This window comes from Pseudophryne corroboree, chromosome 3 (genome assembly GCF_028390025.1).
Source record: "Pseudophryne corroboree isolate aPseCor3 chromosome 3, aPseCor3.hap2, whole genome shotgun sequence".
Taxonomy (NCBI): domain Eukaryota; kingdom Metazoa; phylum Chordata; class Amphibia; order Anura; family Myobatrachidae; genus Pseudophryne; species Pseudophryne corroboree.
The window spans coordinates 672,488,038-672,508,322 of NC_086446.1; the positions used below are offsets into that span (position 1 = coordinate 672,488,038).

A 20,285-nucleotide genomic window follows, 5' to 3' on the forward strand; every position below is an offset into this window, starting at 1 on the left:
AGGGTGGTTACAGTATTAAAGGTCCCTAACCAAGAAGTTCAATATGCTTAGACGTATTTAAAAGATATTTAACTGCATCTGTCGTCTACAAACCATGAAGGCAGTAATTTAGAGTTAATATTCATGAGAATGTAAGCCCAACAATTCTCTAGGAACCAGGAAAATATCCGAGGCACCCTAGTAAGATCTTAAGTTCAGAAGGAATTTAGAAGTTGCATGGTATGTAGGGACAGAGAGTCAATTCAACCTCATTAGTTCAGCCTACAATATGGCTGCCACAATCAAGGGTAGCTGACCGAAGTCATGATCTTGTGAAGACACCGGAGAACAAAGGGCTATAGCCACACTTCAGAGAGTCCACATTCATATAATGTAGCGTGCCAAGCAAGCATAGTTGAGTTCCGGAATAATGAGAGTCCTCCTGGATCCAAGCAAAGGTAGTGACTGTATAGTAGAGCGGCCAAGAGATGATGAGCAAGTGTGACTTACCTGGCAGCCATACCTACTGCGCTAAGGTGCCTTTGGTACTATGGGTGAAATGTATCAAACCTCTTAAAGAGTGGAGAAGTTGTCCTATATAGTAGGACCTCTGTCATCTGCCTTTTTAACTAAATTTCATGCTTTTTCCTGAATTCTGCATCCTATTTTTCTAATAGTGCACTAACTACTTAGGATTAGCGTAGCACATTAACACACATATTATAAGAAAAAAGTCACATGGCACAGCTAAATCGTACCAAACTGGGTTACTTGGCCCAATTTGAGTATATGTGTATGTGGACATATCTGTATGTATGTATGTATGTATGTATGTATGTATGTATGTATGTATGTATGTATGTAAGTTACCCATAAATAATAGTCTAAGCGAATATGAATGAATGTATTTGGCATGTGTATGTGATTCATGTGTACATACCTTGGATATATGAACGTGGGTATCTGGGATATAGGTCGACATATAAAAGGTCGACAGGATCAAATGGTCCACACACATATGGTTGACACAGCTTTTATTTTTTTCATTTTTCTACCTTCTTGCATGCAAGGGTATGCGCTGCACTAACTGGGGTTCACTGTCCTCATACGGAGAAAAAATACTGTGTTGGCCTTGTGTGTTGACCTTTTCAAGTGCCGACCTTTTACATGTCGAACTTTTATCCATGTTGACCATTAGTGGTCGACCTAACTAGGGTCAACTCAGTGATCCATACCCATGCATGTGTATATTGGCTAGAATGTGCATGTGTAAGGTAGATATTGGTCAGTTGCATGTATGAGACACTGTGAATATTTTTCCACAGTCATTCCAGGGCGAGATCACCTGTTAGGTGACCTAAACCACCAGTTCCCAAAGACTCTGAGTGGAGGTGGTCATGGAATCGTGCATCTCACAGACATCAGACGCGTATCACAGCCCTATGAGCTTACTAACTGTTGTAAAAAGGCATCTTTAGCCACAAAACAAATTTGGCATTGCTGGTTCCACCTGCCAGAAGTAGACATGCCCCTTGTGAGGAGAAGCACACTAGTAGAAGCACGAATTAGGTGCAACTTGCAAAACAAAAATATTTTTCAAAAGTAGGTAAGCAAGCAAGTGCTCCTCAGTGGCTCAGAATCTGGTCACTTGTCCGATTTCTGTGTTGCTGTTACAGCGTTACTTTGCTTTATTTTACCAAAGCACCAATGTCAGATACACTAAATAATAAAATAACCCCCCAAAAAATTCAATATTCAGAATCACCCGTGTCCAGTTGACAAACATGTAGAACATTAAAAACAAACTTAAAAAAAATAATAGAAATTGTGTTTGGGTGCTGTGGTTTTAAAATTTCAGTTATGTTTTCATTTTTCTTTTCTTTTTCAACTGCACTGTTGGGGGCCCTTGCCAGTCTAACCATGAGCTAGGGAGCGCAGGAAAGCTGGAACACAGGAACTCTGTTCCACTTGCAGCCGGCACAGTCCATAGCGATAGCTGTCATCTTAAGAGATGAACAAGTTTTGTGTTGACTTCCGCAGGGAACCGCCGCCTGCTGTGCTGTGCTGTGGTGAGACAGGGGTAGGATAGAATGTTACGCCAAACATGGCGAAATATGCCAAATTTTGCGTCCAAATGGTAACAAGTCAAATATTTTGCTCATTATTACTGTCAGCATTTAATCATGTATGGCTAATTTTTTTATAATCAAATATGCTATTCTAGAGATGATGGTCTCATTAGCAAAATGAAACACTTAAGTGAGGAACTTCTATATGGTTTATGCCTTACCATTCAGAACATGCAGGTTACCCTGTAGCAGCCTCATACAGTGAGCAAATTGAAGAATGATGTGTACAAGGCCTCCCCACTCAGACACTTAAAATTCTGTTTGTCGGATCTACTCAATGATCCATGTATTCCATTGTGTTTTCCAATCCCCTCAATACAAGGAAAAAGTCTGTGTTCTGTCTCACAGAACATCTGCATAGACTCTGCAGAATTAAACACCAGCATACATCTGAAAAGCACACATGCCTAAAAGTATGGCTCGCAATACAACTGTCTACAATAGGTTTTTTTTGGTTTGTTTGTGCCTTAATTGCCAGTAATAGCTGGTAATGCAAAGTGGTACAAAAGTGAATTGGTTACACGGTTCATACTTGGTTGTAATTCTTGAGGAAAATGTTTCCTATCACTTATGAGAAAAGGACTCTGCGCTCATTAAACAGCATGGCTCTCTTCGTGCCACAATCACACTGTTTCAGCATAATCGAAACTGAAATATTTTCTCTCCTGTAGACATAATTCTCTAAACTAAACAACTGAGCTATTAAAATTCATTAAATAAATAGTGGAAGCTGAAACCGGGAAATGAATTTCGAAGTGCGGACTCTGTTTATATACGCACTGGCTTTCCATTTAGCAGGCTTTGTTTATTTACCACAAACAAACAAACAAACAAACAAACAAACAAGCCTTCAAGTCAAATAGAACATCCTGTTTAAGGCAAAAAAGAACTAGATCGGCTGCAGTTAAAGGATCACTGAACCTAAAAATTGAATTGTTCAGATATGAATGATGGAAGTAAAATATACTGTTCCGTATCATACACTGCAGCTCTGATAAAAAGTAAAGCATTACTTCCCCACTACACTGCAGAATGTGGACTCTGTTTCCCTATCTGTAGGACATTGTCCGAATGGGACATAATTCTGGGTAAAAAGAATGGATTCCATCGGTCTTTGAGTTACTATGACATTACTATTATTTTTTTATTTTTAAAGGTTCATACAAGAGAGTGATTGCTATGACCCTACTGTATGCCTATGGCTCTTCCCTGCTCTTTGGTGGGTTTATTGATCCCTATAGTAGATAGGTAGCCCATATGCAATTATTTATTACTCGTTATTTATATATCGCACACATATTCTGCAGCAAACATTTGCACAGTCACATCAGTCTCTGCTCCAGTGGAGCATACAATTCATATTCCTACCAGATGTACACACACACACGGATTGTTGGGAGCCAATTAAACTTAGCATCATATTTTTGATGTGTCGGAGGAAACCAGAGTACCCGGAGAAAATCTGCGCAAGAACGGGGAGAGCATACAAACTCAATTCAGTGAATCCTATTTCAGTACCATAGTGCACACACTGGGGTCAATTCAATTCGATGACTAGTTGCCAATTCCGCTAGTTTATTTAAGTTTTGTCGACAATTGGAATTCCCACTAATTCAATTCTCGCCAATGTGACTGTTTAGTCGGCGATGTATATACAATTCCCGACAATTTGTTCTCCCTATAGGTTATAATGGTCAGACCAATAAAATGAACTCGCGGGTGGGGAGAGAGTTCGAATTCCCGACAATTGTAGACTTAAACTCTCCATTTTTTTCTGTCATCCCCCAAGGGGTGAGAGTTTACAAATTTTTGTTTTGAATTTAATACTAAGCTATTAGAAATGCTGTAAATAGGTCTAATTTTTCAATTCAACATATTTATATTCCCACTGGCTAGTTTAGCAAGTGGTTTGTCCCTCTCCCTTCTTAGTTGTTTCAGCTTAACATATCTTGCTGCAATAGAGGATTTCATCTGAAGAAGGAGGACAGCATGCACCTGACTGGAGTTTGAAGAGGACGCCGACCAAACTTATCGTATAGTATATGATTACAAAACTAGGACAGCGATGTGTTTTGTGCCGCAGCGCAAACAACATTGCAGCGGGGCAGTTATGTCAGAGAATGCTGGTTCTCCCTACAAAACAGCAGGTTTAAGTTGCGAGAAGCGGCATTCTCTGCTTTACGGAGCACTAAATTGATTAGCTGCGAGAGCCCCCTACTGGCACTATACGATCTGTGGCTGAATTGAATTTACCCCTTAGAAAAACATTTTACTTAATATTATTTTCAGAATTTTTAAATAAAAAACTTTTGGACTTGCGGTGCCGTGGAAAAAATTCTGATACTCAGGTGGTGATACAAAAAAGTTTGGAAAACCACTGCACTACACAATAAAATTAAAAACACTTTACTAGTGCTGCTACTCTACACTGCTCACCCTGCACACACTACAGTACTGCTGCTAATCTCTACTCCCGTCCCCACCTACAGTACACTACAGCCCCATACACACACAGGGAGATTTCCCCAGAGATGTGTGCTGAGTGAGGAGGGGGTCGCTCATGTCACCCAGCGGTGAACTTAGTGATGTGCTAGATTGAGCCTGCATGCAGGCTCAGTCTAGCACCGGCGATAGTGAAGCGCGGGGCCGCGCATCGCTATCGCTGTGGGGGTACACATGGAGAGATCCGTGCTTAACTTCTAAGCAATCTATTCAGATTGCTTAGAATTTAAGCACTGATCTCTCCGTGTGTACCCCCCTTACCTCTCACCCAATACACTACTTCACTCCCTTCCCTGCATAATTCCGTCACTACCGTGCACTGCACCCCCCTCCCCGCACACACTATCTTGCACCCCCATCCCCACAAACACTATACTACAGTCACTACCCTGCACCCCACTCCCCACACCCAGTACACTAGGCCGGACAATCGGTTGATCGTTAGTTCATGCTACCATATTAGTAACCTACTCTTAGTGCACAGAGACTCCTGGGTATTTACTATATGAGAGCATAAGACATTTGCACAGGGGCAATTCCCATAGTGAAAAGGGCAAACACATATGCATGGACAAATGTACTACAGGTCAGTATTTTTGTAACTTTGGAAGTCATTTGGAGTTGGGCACATACCCATTTGCATAGTGAAATATCCACGTTTGACCTTTGCATGCCTACCTCTCAACCAACACTCGGGTGTGGAATGACTGTTAGAAGATGATTGGTTTCTATGGGCAACTGTATTTCTCTCGGTTTGATACAGTTTGCCCAAATAATGAAAAAACGGTGGAGTTACTAAACATCGAGACCTGCAGGCAGGCACCTTACATGCAACTCTGACCTGCCCATCAGCATTCCTGGCAAGCACCATCCTGATGAACCAGCAGCTATGACACTAGACACATTCAGATATGAGGGTGAAGTGCACAACGTTTAAGAAGTGCTTTTATCTCCCTAAGGTAACCTGTGGTTCTCATGTTAATACAACCCCAAAATTCCCCTTCCAGAAAGAGGCTGGCAGAGCAGGTTAAGAATTGTAATTATAAAGGAGCTAGAGAGAGACCCAAAGTATGCACCGTCCTGATACAGAGGTTACTATTATTTCAATTATTAGATAAGGGGACATTGACGGATAATGAGCAATGAGGCTCCAGAACAAGAAAAGGCAACAAAATACACATAAGATGGAGCAATGGGACTTAAAACTTTACAGTTGCTATATGAGTGATGGCAACAAGGGATCTGGATTGTTGTATGCAAGGTCATCGATGGTTCCAGTTTAATGTGTATAGGGAGTCAAGGTTGCTGTCCCTGCATTTCCTGCCTGGGCTGGGATCTGAGACACAGGCAGTATGACGTGCATTGACTCATTACAGGTGGGCAAGCACATGACCTCCTTGCTGGGCTGCTGAAGGAAAACCTGGGAGGAGATGAAGTGCTGCTCATGCTATGGGAAGGTGTTTCACAATGTATACTAAGGAGTCCTGGTAGCTGGTCGCATTTAGAATCCCAGTTCCGTTCTGCCCCTGCTGCTACTAGCGGGTGTACCTCCGAGGGCTGGGGGCAATCATGCACTGCAGAAAGTAGCCAGCGACAAAATAAACCAACAGTATGTGCAACGTGGAGAGCTTCCTAACACACCAGCTTACTGTAAGTGTGGAAAAGCAGCTGGACGGTATCAGACCTATGTGTGACTGACACTCCTGAAAACAGAGTACCCCACCCTTTCCTCACACACGAGGCTGCCGCAGCTACAGCCAGTCTGGGACTGCCGCAGCAGCTTAGCCACACCAGTGTGATTGCAGGCACCATGGAAGCAGTGCACCATTCTCAACACTGAGGAACTCTGTAGCTGGCTTGAACTTGTGAAGGTAACAAAGGGAAGGTGGAGACAGCTGGAGGACATCAAAGCAGGACTGAATCTGGGAAAAAACAGTCAGAACAAACTACCGGTACCCTTCTCGGTGATTCCATGGGGAGACACAGCAAGATTCTATTAGCTGCAACACGTCCTGTGGGACCCGCTCATTTTGTGCCTATCCACTTATAGCCCACAAGTGCGAACCCTGTAGATGGCTTGATTCTGAGTTACACGCAATTCTGAATGTAGCCGTATCTCATGACTTTCGGCAAACTACATGAGTCGCGGCCTACATATACAAATTACAGCATATATGCCCAATATATGCGGATGTCCACATAAACGTATCCAGTATAAATACAGCCATACTGAGTACACCATCCCCAGAAATGGCTGGCAAAGGATGTTGTACTCAGAACGACTACCTACTTTATTTTTTTTATATATATATATATATATATATATATATATATATATAAGCGAGAGAGAGAGAGATTTATGGTAAGAACTTACCTTTGTTAAATCTCTTTCTGCGAGTTACACTGGATTCCACTGGGAATTACATTAGGGTGTAGAGTTGGATCTTGATCCGATGCACCAACAGGCTAAAAGCTTTGACTGTTCCCAGGATGCATAGCGCCGCCTCCTCTATATCCCCGTCTCCAGGCACTGGAGCTCAGTTTTGTTAACCAGTCCAATGCAGTAGCAGGTAAGAGAGACGACAACAGTTAGTAGCCACATACAACTACATTCTCACGACAGGAGAAGGGACCAGCGGCTAAAGCCATACAAACCCAAAGAAGCTAACTGCGTCAAGGTGGGCGCCCTATGGACTCCAGTGTACCTCGCAGAAAGATTTAACAAAGGTAAGTTTTTACCACAAATCTCCTTTTCTGCAGCAGGGTACACTGGTATTCCACAGGGAATTACATCGGGATGTCCTAAAGCAGTTCTTCATGGGAGGGGACGCACTGTAGCGGGCACAAGAACCTGGCGTCCAAAGGAGGCATCCTGGGAGGCGGAAGTATCGAAGGCATAGAACATTATGAACATGTTTACCGAGGACCACGTAGCCGCCTTGCACAATTGTACAAGGGTCGCACCGCGGCGGGCAGCCCAAGAAGGTCCAACAGACCGAGTAGAATGGGCCTTGATGGTAGCTGGAAGTCTAGTCTGTACATAAGCATGTACAATCACCATTCTAATCCATCTGGCCAAGGTCTGCTCATTAGAAGGCCAGCCACGTTTGTGAAAACAAAAAAGAACAAAGAGAATCAGATCTCCTAAGCGAAGCTGTTCTCTTCACATAAATACGGAAAGCCCGTACCACATTCAAAGACCGCTCTTTGGAGGACAAACCAGGAGAGGTAAAGGCCGGAACCGCAATCACTTGGTTAAGGTGGAAAGATGACATCACCTTAGGCAGATAACCAGGGCGAGTTCTAAGAATCGCCCGGTCACGGTGAAAAATCAGAAAGGGTGACCGACAGGACAAGGCACCCAAGTCTGAAACCCATCTAGCAGAGGCAATAGTCAACAAAAACAAGACCTTAAGAGTAAGCCACTTAAGGTCCACAGACTCAAGAGGTTCAAGCAGAGACTCTTGTAGGGCATCCAGAACAACCGACAAATCCAAGGAGCCACAGGAGGAGCATAGGGAGGCTGAATCCATAAAACACCCTGAGTGAAAGTATGAACGTCGCAATTATTCTCTGAAACCACACCGACAAGGCCGAAATATGAACTTTGAGGGAGGCTAGACGAAGGCCTAAGTCCAGGCCCTGTTACAGAAAAGCCAAAAGTTTGGCAGTACTGAACTTGTACGCATCATAATTCTGAGCTGCACACCAGGTGAAGTAAGAATTCCAGACCTTATAATAAATCTGAGCCAAAGCCGGCTTATGGCTTTCAACATAGTTTGAATGACCGCCTCAGAAAATCCCTTGGCCTTTAGAACTGAAGCTTCAAGAGCCATGCAGTCGGGCCAGATCCTGGTAGACACAAGAGCCCTGAACAAGAAGGTCTGGGCGTTGCGGAAGTAGAAGAGAAGAGGACGCTCTATTGAGAGACCCTGCAGGTCTGAGAACCAATGCCGTCTGGGCCACGCTGGAGTGATTAGAAGTAGTAATCCTCCTTTCTGCTTGAACTTCCTTATAACCCTGGGCAGGAGTGACACTGGAGGGAACACGTATGGCAGCCGAAAGCTCCATGGAATTGCCAGGACGTCCACGAACGCTGCTTGAGGATCCCCTGTCCTTGCTCCGAAGACCGGAACCTTGTAATTGTGTCGAGACGCCATCAGGTCTGGTAGGCCCCACTTGTCCACTAGGAGTTGAAATACTTCTGGATGAAGGCTCCACTCTCCGACGTGTACATCCTGACGACTGAAGAAGTCCGCTTCCCAGTTGAAGACACCCGGAATGAACACTGCCGATATGGCTGGCAGATGGCGTTCCGCCCATAGAAGAATCTTTGACACTTCCATCATTGCCATGCGGCTTCGAGTGCCGCCTTGATGATTTATGTACGCCACCGTGGTGGCGTTGTCCGACTGTACTTGAGCAGGCCTGTTCTGTACTAGAGGCAGGGCCAGTATCAAAGCATTGAAAACTGCCCGCAACTCGAGAATGTTTATCGGGAGGAGAGATTCCTCCCTGGTCCATCGAACCCTAAGATTGTTGCTCGAACACCGCACCGCGACCCCGCAGACTGGCACCTGTCGTTAGAAGGACCCAGTTGGAGATCCAGAAGGGTCAGCCCCTGCTCAATTGCTGGTCCTGTAACCACCAGGTCAGTGACAGGCGAACCTCCGGAGTCAAGGAGATCATGCGAGTCCTGATCCGTTTGGAAAGGATTAACCTCTGCAGAGGGCGGGAATGAAATTGAGAGTGCTCCACCATGTCGAAAGCAGACACCTTGAGGCCTAGTTCTTACACTCGGCAATGCATCGGCACACATGGGCGAGATAGGAAGCATCTTATCTTGTCCTGAAGTTTCAGGACTTTCTCTGGAGACGAGAACAACCGTTGGTTGTGGGTGTCCAATAATGCCCCCAGGTGAACCATGCTCTGAGCAGGGACCAGTGAGGATTTCTTCCAGTTGATGAGCCACCCGTGGGCTTGCAGGAATTGGACCGTCAGTTCCAGATGACGGAGGAGAACCTCTGGAGAGTTCGCCAGGATCAATAAGTCGTCCAGATATGGCATGATCCTGATACCCTGACGGCGTAGCATAGCCGTCATGACCTTGGTGAAGATTCTCGGAGCCGTGGTCAGACCAAAAGGTAAGGCCTGGAACTGAAAATGTAGGTTGCTAATAGCAAACCGCAGGTATTGCTGATGCGACATGGCAATAGGTATATGCAGGTAAGCATCCTGTATGTCCAGGGATACCATATAGTCCATGGGCTCCAAGGCCAGAACAATAGAGCAAAGAGTTTCCATACGGAATTTGGAAACTTTCACAAATGTATTCAAAAATTTGAGGTTGAGAATGGGCCGGGAAGACCCATTCGGTTTCAGAACTAGGAACGTTGAATAGCACCCCCTGCCTCTCTGAGCCAGAGGCACCAGCACTATCACCCCTGTGTTCAGGAGGGATTGTACCACCAGATGGAGAGTTGTTGCTTTTACCGGATCCGAAGGGATGTTTGTTGAGCAAAACTGGCAAGGGGGACGTTTCCTGAAAGAGATGGCGTATCCGTGAGTGACGACTTCCTTTACCCAGGCGTCTGAAGTGGTCTGTAACCATACCTGAGCAAACCGCAGAAGTCGGCCTCCCACCCTGGGGTCCCCCAGGTGGAGGCCCGCCCAGTCATGCAGCAGGCTTGTCTGTTTTGGAAGCAGGCTGACGGGCAGCCCAGTAACGTTTAGGTTTGGGCTTAGTGGATTTGGAAGTGCGAGCATGTTTCGGGTACGCCTGACCCTTTGCTTTACTTGGAGGCTGAAAGGAGCGAAAGGAAATACTTTTAGCCTTCGGAGCCGAAGGATTAGTACTTGGCAGACAGGCAGCCTTAGCGGATGCTAAGTCAGCAACAATCTTGTTGAGATCTTCCCCAAAAAGGACATTTCCCTTAAAGGGGATAACCTCCAAGGTCTTTTTAGAGTCCAGATCTACAGACCAGGACAGCAACCAGAGAATCCGACAAGCCAGAATGGACGTAGTAGACGCTTTGGCTGCCAGGACACCAGCATCAGATGCCGCCTCCTGCCCCCTTCAGGGTACAGAATATAGGGATAGCAATATGTGTGAGATACACGGAATAGAGACCACAGAGCAGCTATTGGCACACACAGTCACATGTACAATGTAGAAATTATTACAAACAACAATAAAACTGCACTGGACTAGCAATACTAAGTAACTGGACTACTAAGTAAAGCTATGTGTATATACAGATATAACAATGCACAGTAAATACTGGATGTATATCACAGGGTATATAATGAGAGGCTGTAATAATATATGAGAAAGACACTGTCTAGCATTATCAGGAAAATCAGACGGTAAGCTCCCCTTCAACTTCCTGAACCCAGGCTTCAATAGCTTTTGCAGCCCAAGAAGCCACAATAGTGGGCCTATGCACAGCTCCTGCAAGAGTGTAAATAGACTTCAAGCAACCCTCCACACGCTTATCCGTTGGTTCCTTCAGAGAGGTGACGGTAGTCACAGGCAGAGCAGATGACACCACCAGACGCGCGACCTGCGAGTCCACCGGCGGCTGTGTATCCCAGTTTTTACTTAACTCTGCAGCGAGGGGATAATGAGCTAGCACAGTGATGGCTAACCTTGACACTCCAGCTGTTGTTGAACTACACATCCCAGCATGCCCTGCTACAGTTTTGCTATTTGGCTATGCTAAAACTGATGCAGGGCATGCTGGGATGTGTAGTTCAACAACAGCTGGAGTGTCAAGGTTAGCCATCACTGAGCTAGCATATTCTTAGATAGGGAGAAGTTTTTTCCTGGATACTCCCAGGATTCCTGACGTATGTCAACCAAATAGTCAGAATGGGGTAAAACTAAATTTAGTAACCTTCTGATGCTTGAATTTATCAGGTTTCTTAGAGGTATCCGGAGGTTCTGCATCATCCTCAATTTGAGAAGCTGAGAAACCATCCTCTTCCCGTGCATCAGCCCAGGCAGCCACTGCCTTTGCCATCCAGGCTGAAGCCATGGCTGGCCTAATGACTGCCCCAGACAGAGAAAATATGGTTTTCAGAAAACCATCCACTCTCCTATCCGTGACATCATTTAATGATGTTGACGGTAAAGGCAACATAGATTTTCGCACTAATCGAATTACATGCGTATCTACTTTAGGAGCCACCTCCCTTTTTAAACAGTCCCCTGCTGGAAAAGGATAATTGGAATCCCATTCTATATTCTATATTTTTTTATTGGCTCTAATTAATTCAGCTATATCCACTGAGCTGAGTCCCTCTTCCTCCTCTTCGTGTGCCTAAGTAGAGTAAATTGAATTTTCATCTTCCGATGAATCGTCTTGTGTAGCCTGTGAAGGTTCACATACGATCGGTTTATCAGCTTGTTTCACATGAGAAGCTGCTGGGGGAAATTATATACCGTAGGTAGGGAGCTGCATGTATGGGTTAATAGTGTACCCCATTCCTGGTAAAGAAGCTGTAGGAATTACCCGTTAAGCTATACTGGACAAGGTCTGTACAAACATAGCCCAAGGTGGATTAATATGTACCTGACGTTGCACAGGGATCTGCCTTGTATTTTGCTGAAAAGCAAAACAATTTGCACATAAACCATCCTGAGAGGATAATATAGTTTTGCAAGACAAACATGATATGAGTGTTGGTGTTACTGTAAGTGTACCTTTGTCACTTTTGCCGCTCTTAGACATGATAAATAATCAGCACTTTCACAGTGTACTACATAATTTGTGACTGTAATCACTTTAACCTTCTAAAGTGATATCAATCTGACCCTACCCACGCGCCGGCATTGAGGATCAGAAGAAACAACTGACACACACATTTTAAGATCAGCAATCACACTAGCAGTCAGTCACATGTTATATATTAGTCATATGAGCACATTATCAACTACAAACACATTTTAAAGTACCGTATATACTCGAGTATAAGTCGACCCGAATATAAGCCGAGGCACCTAATTCTACCACAAAAACCTGGGAAAACTTATTGACTCGAGTATAAGCCTAGGGTGGGAAATGCAGCTCTAGCCGTACACAGCCCTCAGTGCCAGATATGCCCTCATAGTGCCAGATATGCCCCCACAGTGCTGCCAGATATGCCCCCACAGTGCTGCCAGATATGCCCCCACAGTGCTGCCAGATATGCCCCCACAGTGCTGCCAGATATGCCCCCACAGTGCTGCCAGATATGCCCCCACAGTGCTGCCAGATATGCCCCCACAGTGCTGCCAGTTATGCCCCCACAGTGCTGCCAGATATGCCCCCACAGTGCTGCCAGATATGCCCCCACAGTGCTGCCAGATATGCCCCCACAGTGCTGCCAGATATGCCCCCACAGTGCTGCCAGATATGCCCCCACAGTGCTGCCAGTTATGCCCCCACAGTGCTGCCAGTTATGCCCCCACAGTGCTGCCAGATATGCCCCCACAGTGCTGCCAGATATGCCCCCACAGTGCTGCCAGATATGCCCCCACAGTGCTGCCAGATATGCCCCCACAGTGCTGCCAGATATGCCCCCACAGTGCTGCCAGTTATGCCCCCACAGTGCTGCCAGATATGCCCCCACAGTGCTGCCAGATATGCCCCCACAGTGCTGCCAGTTATGCCCCCACAGTGCTGCCAGATATGCCCCCACAGTGCTGCCAGATATGCCCCCACAGTGCTGCCAGTTATGCCCCCACAGTGCTGCCAGATATGCCCCCACAGTGCTGCCAGATATGCCCCCACAGTGCTGCCAGATACGTTCCCTCCCCAAGTGCCAGGTATGCCCCACAGTGCTGTTACTTACCCCTCCGTCGATCCCGCGCTGTCTTCTGGAGGGACACGAAGCACACAGCGTGCGCGGCTCTCCTGTGTCCCTCCTGCATCTTCGGCGGCCGCGGCGGGTCTATTATAGGAAGTGCCGGTTCGTGATCAGAGGTCACGAACGGGTATTTCCTGTAATAGAACCGCCGCTGCTGCCGCCGGAGATGCAGGAGGGACACAGGAGCGCCGCGCGCTGTGCGCTCCATGTCCCTCCTTCACACTGCTCTGCCTCTGCCTGCACTGACTCGAGTATAAGCCGAGGTGGCTTTTTCAGCACAAAAAAAAGTGCTGAAAAAGTCGGCTTATACTCGAGTATATACGGTATGTAGGAATACATATTACTGAATCCTGTTTTACACAGATCTAACATATTCAGACGCATTGCGAAGAAAACCACAGTAAATGTACACAGACTCATATGCAATAGGTACTTAACTATTCATACTGAACAAGTAGATAGAAATGTAGTGCTGTATAGCCCGTACTCAGTAGAGTGGGATACAGGGAGACTCACCTCGCTTCCAGGATCGATCAATACGTTAGCGAACGCTGAGTGGATCCAGACGCTACTAGTGTACACTGTCGCTCCGGGAACCTATAGTGAACACAGACGCTCAGTGAACACAGACGCACCGGTCACACAGCCCAATGCTGCAAACGGGTCTCCTCGCGGTAGCGCTTAGTGAACACAGACGCAGCGGCCTATGCTGCGACCGAGTCCCCTCGTGGTAGCGTCTGAGACGGAAGCGAGGAAACAGTTCATGGCGGGAGACTCGGCGGAAACTGGTCATGAACCGGGGAGGAGGGGCGACTAGGAGGGCGTCTAACTCCCCCTGCTGACATCAACCCTAGGGATCGCGGCCTCGTACTATTCCTGGTACCTAAGATCCCTAAGGCCTAGCGCTGGTGCACCCGCGGTGGCAGCCGCGTCAGCTACTGTTTGGTAGTCTCCTCCCAATACAGTGCGGCTGTGTCCGTATTCCATCTACTAAGCGGAATCGATGCCTTACCTTCTCTCCGTGCTCCGGCCAAAGCCTGGTAACGTCTGCTGGACCTGCTAGTATATCCGACACAGACGCCCGCCTTAACAGCACTGTACTCGTGGGTAAGCGTTGTTGCGGCCCGGTGGAGAGTTGTTGGAGCGACTCTTTCTAAGCGTATAAGACGAAAAGATCACTCAAAAAATTAGTAAGACTAAAAAATAACATAAGAAAGCTTAGGGCTGCTAAAAGGAACAGCAGCCCTCTGACCATGGTCCGGCTCATGCCGCACCAAACAAAAAACTGATTTGCCTGAGCCAGTGGGCGGGGATATATGGACGGGCCCGTTGCATCCTGGGAGGCCTGAAAGCTTTTGATCGTTTGGTGTCAATCAGCTGTCGCTCCAGCATATCCCATTGTTATCCTGTGGATAACCTGTGGACCCTGCCGCAGAAATGCACAGCGCTGATGAAGCAGGCGGCTTTACAGAGTAGACATTGCCCAGCAGTCCCAGGATCAGCTCAGCTTGTGTGTAATGGCGCCCAAACGCTGCCAGGGAGTGAGAGAGAGAGAGAGATGCAGCTTCAGGGCGGGAACATTTGCAGTAAATGGCGCCTGGGGCTGGGGGAGGGGCTACAGGTCAGAGCCTTATCTCCTTGCTGGACTTCACCACCGGGTACTGCGGTGCCTATTTGAAACGGATTTTAAGAAATCCGACCTGTGCCCCTTGCCCTGGTGGTCTAGTGGGGTCCCTGTACAGCCACAGTGTCCACGCCAGCGCGCGCGGTCTATCCTCGGAGACCGCGCCGGACCGCAATTTCAGCCTGGGGGACCCTCTGACCTCCTCCCGAAGATACAGCCACGCGATCCAGGAGAGCAGCGGCGGGTGTGTGCCTGAAGTGATCGGAGCCCTCCGCTGTAAGTATCCGGCAACCAGGGCATGGGAGTATACAGAGCGGCAGCACGATATGTCAGACTGATATATAGCACTTCTAAGTGCCTGTACTGCGGCCCTTGAAGTCTTCTTTCTTCAGAAAAGCTCTTTTCAGGGCTGCCTAGCGCAGCCCTCCCTGTTAGCTGCCTATATTATATATATATATATATATATATATATATATATATATATATATATATATATATATATACACACATATACACACACATACATACATACATACATATAATAAGAATTTACGCACCGGTAATTCTATTTCTCGTAGTCCGTAGTGGATGCTGGGGACTCCGTAAGGACCATGGGGAATAGCGGCACTGCAGGAGACTGGGCACAACTAAGAAAGATTTAGGACTACCTGGTGTGCACTGGCTCCTCCCTCTATGCCCCTCCTCCAGACCTCAGTTAGGAAACTGTGCCCGGAAGAGCTGACACAATAAGGAAAGGATTTGGAATCCCGGGTAAGACTCATACCAGCCACACCAATCACACCGTACAACTCGTGATACTATACCCAGTGAACAGTATGAATAACAACTGAGCCTCTCAAACAGATGGCTCCAAACAATAACCCTTTAGTTAGGCAATAACTATATACAAGTATTGCAGACAATCCGCACTTGGGATGGGCGCCCAGCATCCACTACGCACTACGGTGCAATATTTTAGGCAGCAAGCGAACACTCAGTTCTTGAAGTTGACGTGTTAGAAGCAGGAAAAAAGGTCCAGCACAAGGACGAGCGACTTTAACAAGGTCCAAATTGTGATGGCTAGACGACTGGTTCAGATCATCTCCAAAATGGCAGATCTTGTGTGGTGTCCCTGGTATGCAAAGGTTCGTACCTACCAAACATTGGGGCAGATGTATTAATCTGTAGAAGGCATAAGGAAGTGATAAACCAGCGATATGTGCAAGGTGATAAAGGCAGCAGCCAATCAGATCCTAACTGTTAATTTACATATTGGAGCAGATTGGCTGGTGCCTTTATCACCTTGCACATATCACTGGTTTATCACTTCCTTATGCATTCTCCAGGTTAATACATCTGCCCCACTGTCTGGTTAAGAACAGCTGATGAACCAGTGACAGATTCCTGGAATCCAAGGCTAGCCCACATGGTTCAATACCATAGAAGAGCTACTATAGCACATATTGCTAAAAAAAGTTAATGCTGGCTTTGGGCCTAATTCAGAGTTGATCGCAGCAGCAAATTTGTTAGCAGTTGGGCAAAACCATGTGCACCTCAGGGTCATCTCACAACATGTACAGAGAGAGTTAGATTTGATTGAGGTGGATCCTTTCGTTCGCACTTCTGCTAAGCTAAAATACACTCCCAGTGGGAGGCGGCATAGTGTTTGCACGGCTGCTAAAAACTGCTACCGAACAAACAACTCGGAATGACCACCCATGTGCACTGCAGGGGGGGGGGGGGGGCAGATATAACATGTGCAGAGAGAGCTAGATTTGGGTGTGGTGTGTTCAAACTGAAATCTAAATTCCAGTGTAAAAATAAGGCAGACAGTATTTACCCTGCACAGAAACAAAATAACCCACCCAAATCTAACTCTCTCTGCACATGTTATATCTGCCACACCTGCAGTGCACATGGTTTTGCCCAACTGCTAACAAATTTGCTGCTGCGATCAACTCTGAATTACCCCCTTTGATAGAAAGGTGTCAGAACATGCACTGCATAACTGCTTGAGGCGTATATGTGGCCGTGCAGCCGCAGACCAGTCACAGTAACCATGCTCACCCTTGTCAACTGCCGAAAGCGCAAACAAAAAGGCATCCAATTGTGGGATATGCTGGAAAAACAAGTCCAAGCCATGGAGGCCCTAGCTCATAACTTACAAGACTAAAGGATCTGCTGCTAACTTCTTGGTGTCAGATACCACAGGACACCCTCAGGTGTCTTGTGGAGTCCATGCCTTGATGGGCCAGAGCTGTTTTGGCAACACTAGAGAAGGGCTCGACAAACTCCAGGGGCCAGGTAGCCATGGCCCCTATATTTTGCTGCCTGGCTACCAGATTATGCAGGGAGGGAAGAAGCAGATCCTCTTCACCCCCCGCTGAGATTCATGGGCGTGCCTGTATTGCAGCAGCCATTTCATGCAGAGGACTGTATGTACCGAGTGTCCGTCCCAGCCTGTGCTGTCTGCTGTGCCTGTCTGTCCCGGCCTGCTGCGCTGTGCGCGGTCTTCAAACTCAAGCTGCATAGAGCTCTCCGATAAGAGGGTCTATGTGTGGCCAGGGATTGTGGCTACAGAGGGGGTTGTGATTTGGCCACAGGGTGGGGGGAAATTGTTTACCCGGTGGATTGCTGCGGAGGGATGGTTTGCCAGGGGGGCCTCCTTGGCTGTGTGGCCGGTTTGCCTGGGGGATGGGGGGAAACTGCTCAGCAATGTTACTGTGGGGAGGTTGGTTCACTTTTGTTTTTTTGTGGGGGTGGGCAGATGACAACAGTGGTCTGGCTCCTACACTTTTATCTTGGTTCCTAGATTTTAGAAAAATTGTCAAGCCCTGCACTAGAGGGCCTACCCAATATTAGGCAGGTGATTTTAATGTAATGGCCGATGGGTATAAATCGGACATATTGTTTCAGATACCACCTACCATATCGCTCAATGTTCTCCCCAGGATCATTTTAACATGACACATGGTACTATCCTGCCACAGGGGTCTGACAACCAAATATCAGAGTAATGTTACTGTGACAGTACAGTAACGGAGAACTCTCCCGTTTTTAAAAGGCAGGGTGCTGTTTGGATGGTGGGAACATTGTAGAATGTGCATCGCTGGCCAACATTAGTTCTGTGTTTAGCCAGCAAGTGAGCAATATCTGCAAGAGTCTTTAAAGTGTGTTTAATTTAAAACAGGACTCAACAAATCCCAGGGGATGGGTAGCTATGGCCCCTAGATTTTGCTGCCTGGCAACCAGATTATGCAGGGAGGGAAGAAGCAGATCCTCTATAGCAACAGCTGAGATTCATAGGCGTGCCTGTATTATGGCAGCCATTTCATGCACAGGAGTGCATGTGCTGAGTGTCCGTCCCAGCCTGTGCTGTCTGCTGCGCTGTCTTCAAACTCCGTCTGCATAGAACACTCAGATAAGAGGGTCTATGCGTGGCCATAGATTGCGGCTTCGGAGGGGGTTGTGATGTGGCCACAAGGTGGGGGGTAGATTGTTTGCCTGGGGGATTGCTGCGGAAGGCTGGTTTAGCTAGGAGCCCTTTATTTGTGTGGCCGTGGGGTTGGTTTGCCTGGGTGGGGTGGGAAGCTGCTCATGTGGCTGTGGGTGGATGACAACAGTGGTCTGGCTCCTACACTTTCATCCTTGCTTCTAAATTTTAGAAAATAAGAATTTACTCACCGGTAATTCTATTTCTCGTAGTCCGTAGTGGATGCTGGGGACTCCGTAAGGACCATGGGGAATAGCGGCTCCGCAGGAGACTGGGCACAACTAAGAAAGATTTAGGGCTACCTGGTGTGCACTGGCTCCTCCCTCTATGCCCCTCCTCCAGACCTCAGTTAGGAAACTGTGCCCGGAAGAGCTGACACAATAAGGAAAGGATTTGGAATCCCGGGTAAGACTCATACCAGCCACACCAATCACACCGTACAACTCGTGATACTATACCCAGTGAACAGTATGAACAACAACTGAGCCTCTCGAATAGATGGCTCCAAACAATAACGCTTTAGTTAGGCAATAACTATATAAAAGTATTGCAGACAATCCGCACTTGGGATGGGCGCCCAGCATCCACTACGGACTACGAGAAATAGAATTACCGGTGAGTAAATTCTTATTTTCTCTGACGTCCTAGTGGATGCTGGGGACTCCGTAAGGACCATGGGGATTATACCAAAGCTCCCAAACGGGCGGGAGAGTGCGGATGACTCTGCAGCACCGAATGAGCAAACTCAAGGTCCTCCTCAGCCAGGGTATCAAACTTGTAGAATTTAGCAAATGTGTTTGAACCCGACCAAGTAGCAGCTCGGCAAAGTTGTAAAGCCGAGACCCCTCGGGCAGCCGCCCAAGAAGAGCCCACTTTCCTCGTGGAATGGGCTTTTACAGATTTAGGATGCGGTAGTCCAGCCGCAGAATGTGCAAGTTGAATCGTACTACAGATCCAGCGAGCAATAGACTGCTTTGAAGCAGGAGCACCCAGCTTGTTGGGCGCATACAGGATAAATAGCGAGTCAGTTTTCCTGACTCCAGCCGTCCTGGAAACATAGATTTTCAGGGCACCGACTACGTCCAGCAACTTGGAATCCTCCAAGTCCTTAGTAGCCGCAGGCACCACAATAGGTTGGTTCAAATGAAAAGCTGATACCACCTTAGGAAGAAATTGGGGACGAGTCCTCAATTCCGCCCTATCCATATGGAGAATCAGATAAGGGCTTTTACATGACAAAGCCGCCAATTCTGACACACGCCTGGCCGAAGCCAAGGCCAACAGCATGACCACTTTCCACGTGAGATATTTTAGTTCCACGGTTTTAAGTGGCTCAAACCAATGTGACTTAAGGAAATCCAACACCACGTTGAGATCCCAAGGTGCCACTGGAGGCACAAAAGGGGGCTGAATATGCAGCACTCCTTTAACAAACGTCTGAACTTCAGGCAGTGAAGCCAGTTCTTTTTGGAAGAAAATCGACAGAGCCGAAATCTGGACCTTAATGGAACCTAATTTGAGGCCCATAGTCACCCCTGACTGTAGGAAGTGCAGAAATCGATCCAGCTGAAATTCCTCCATTGGGGCCCTTCTGGCCTCACACCACGCAACATATTTTCGCCATATGCGGTGATAATGGTTTGCGGTCACCTCCTTCCTAGCTTTAATCAGCGTAGGGATGACTTCCTCCGGAATGCTCTTTTCCTTC

The 20,285-nt window shown here is 47.0% G+C and overlaps 1 protein-coding gene and 1 pseudogene across 5 annotated transcripts in view; both read right to left on the bottom strand.

Moving 5' to 3' along the window:
- The window catches only part of BTRC (beta-transducin repeat containing E3 ubiquitin protein ligase), a 410,877-nt gene that overhangs the window by 153,430 nt on the left and 237,162 nt on the right, over positions 1–20,285 (bottom strand). The window lies entirely within an intron of this gene.
- On the bottom strand, positions 5,890–6,438 carry LOC135056152 (uncharacterized membrane protein C3orf80 homolog; annotated as a pseudogene).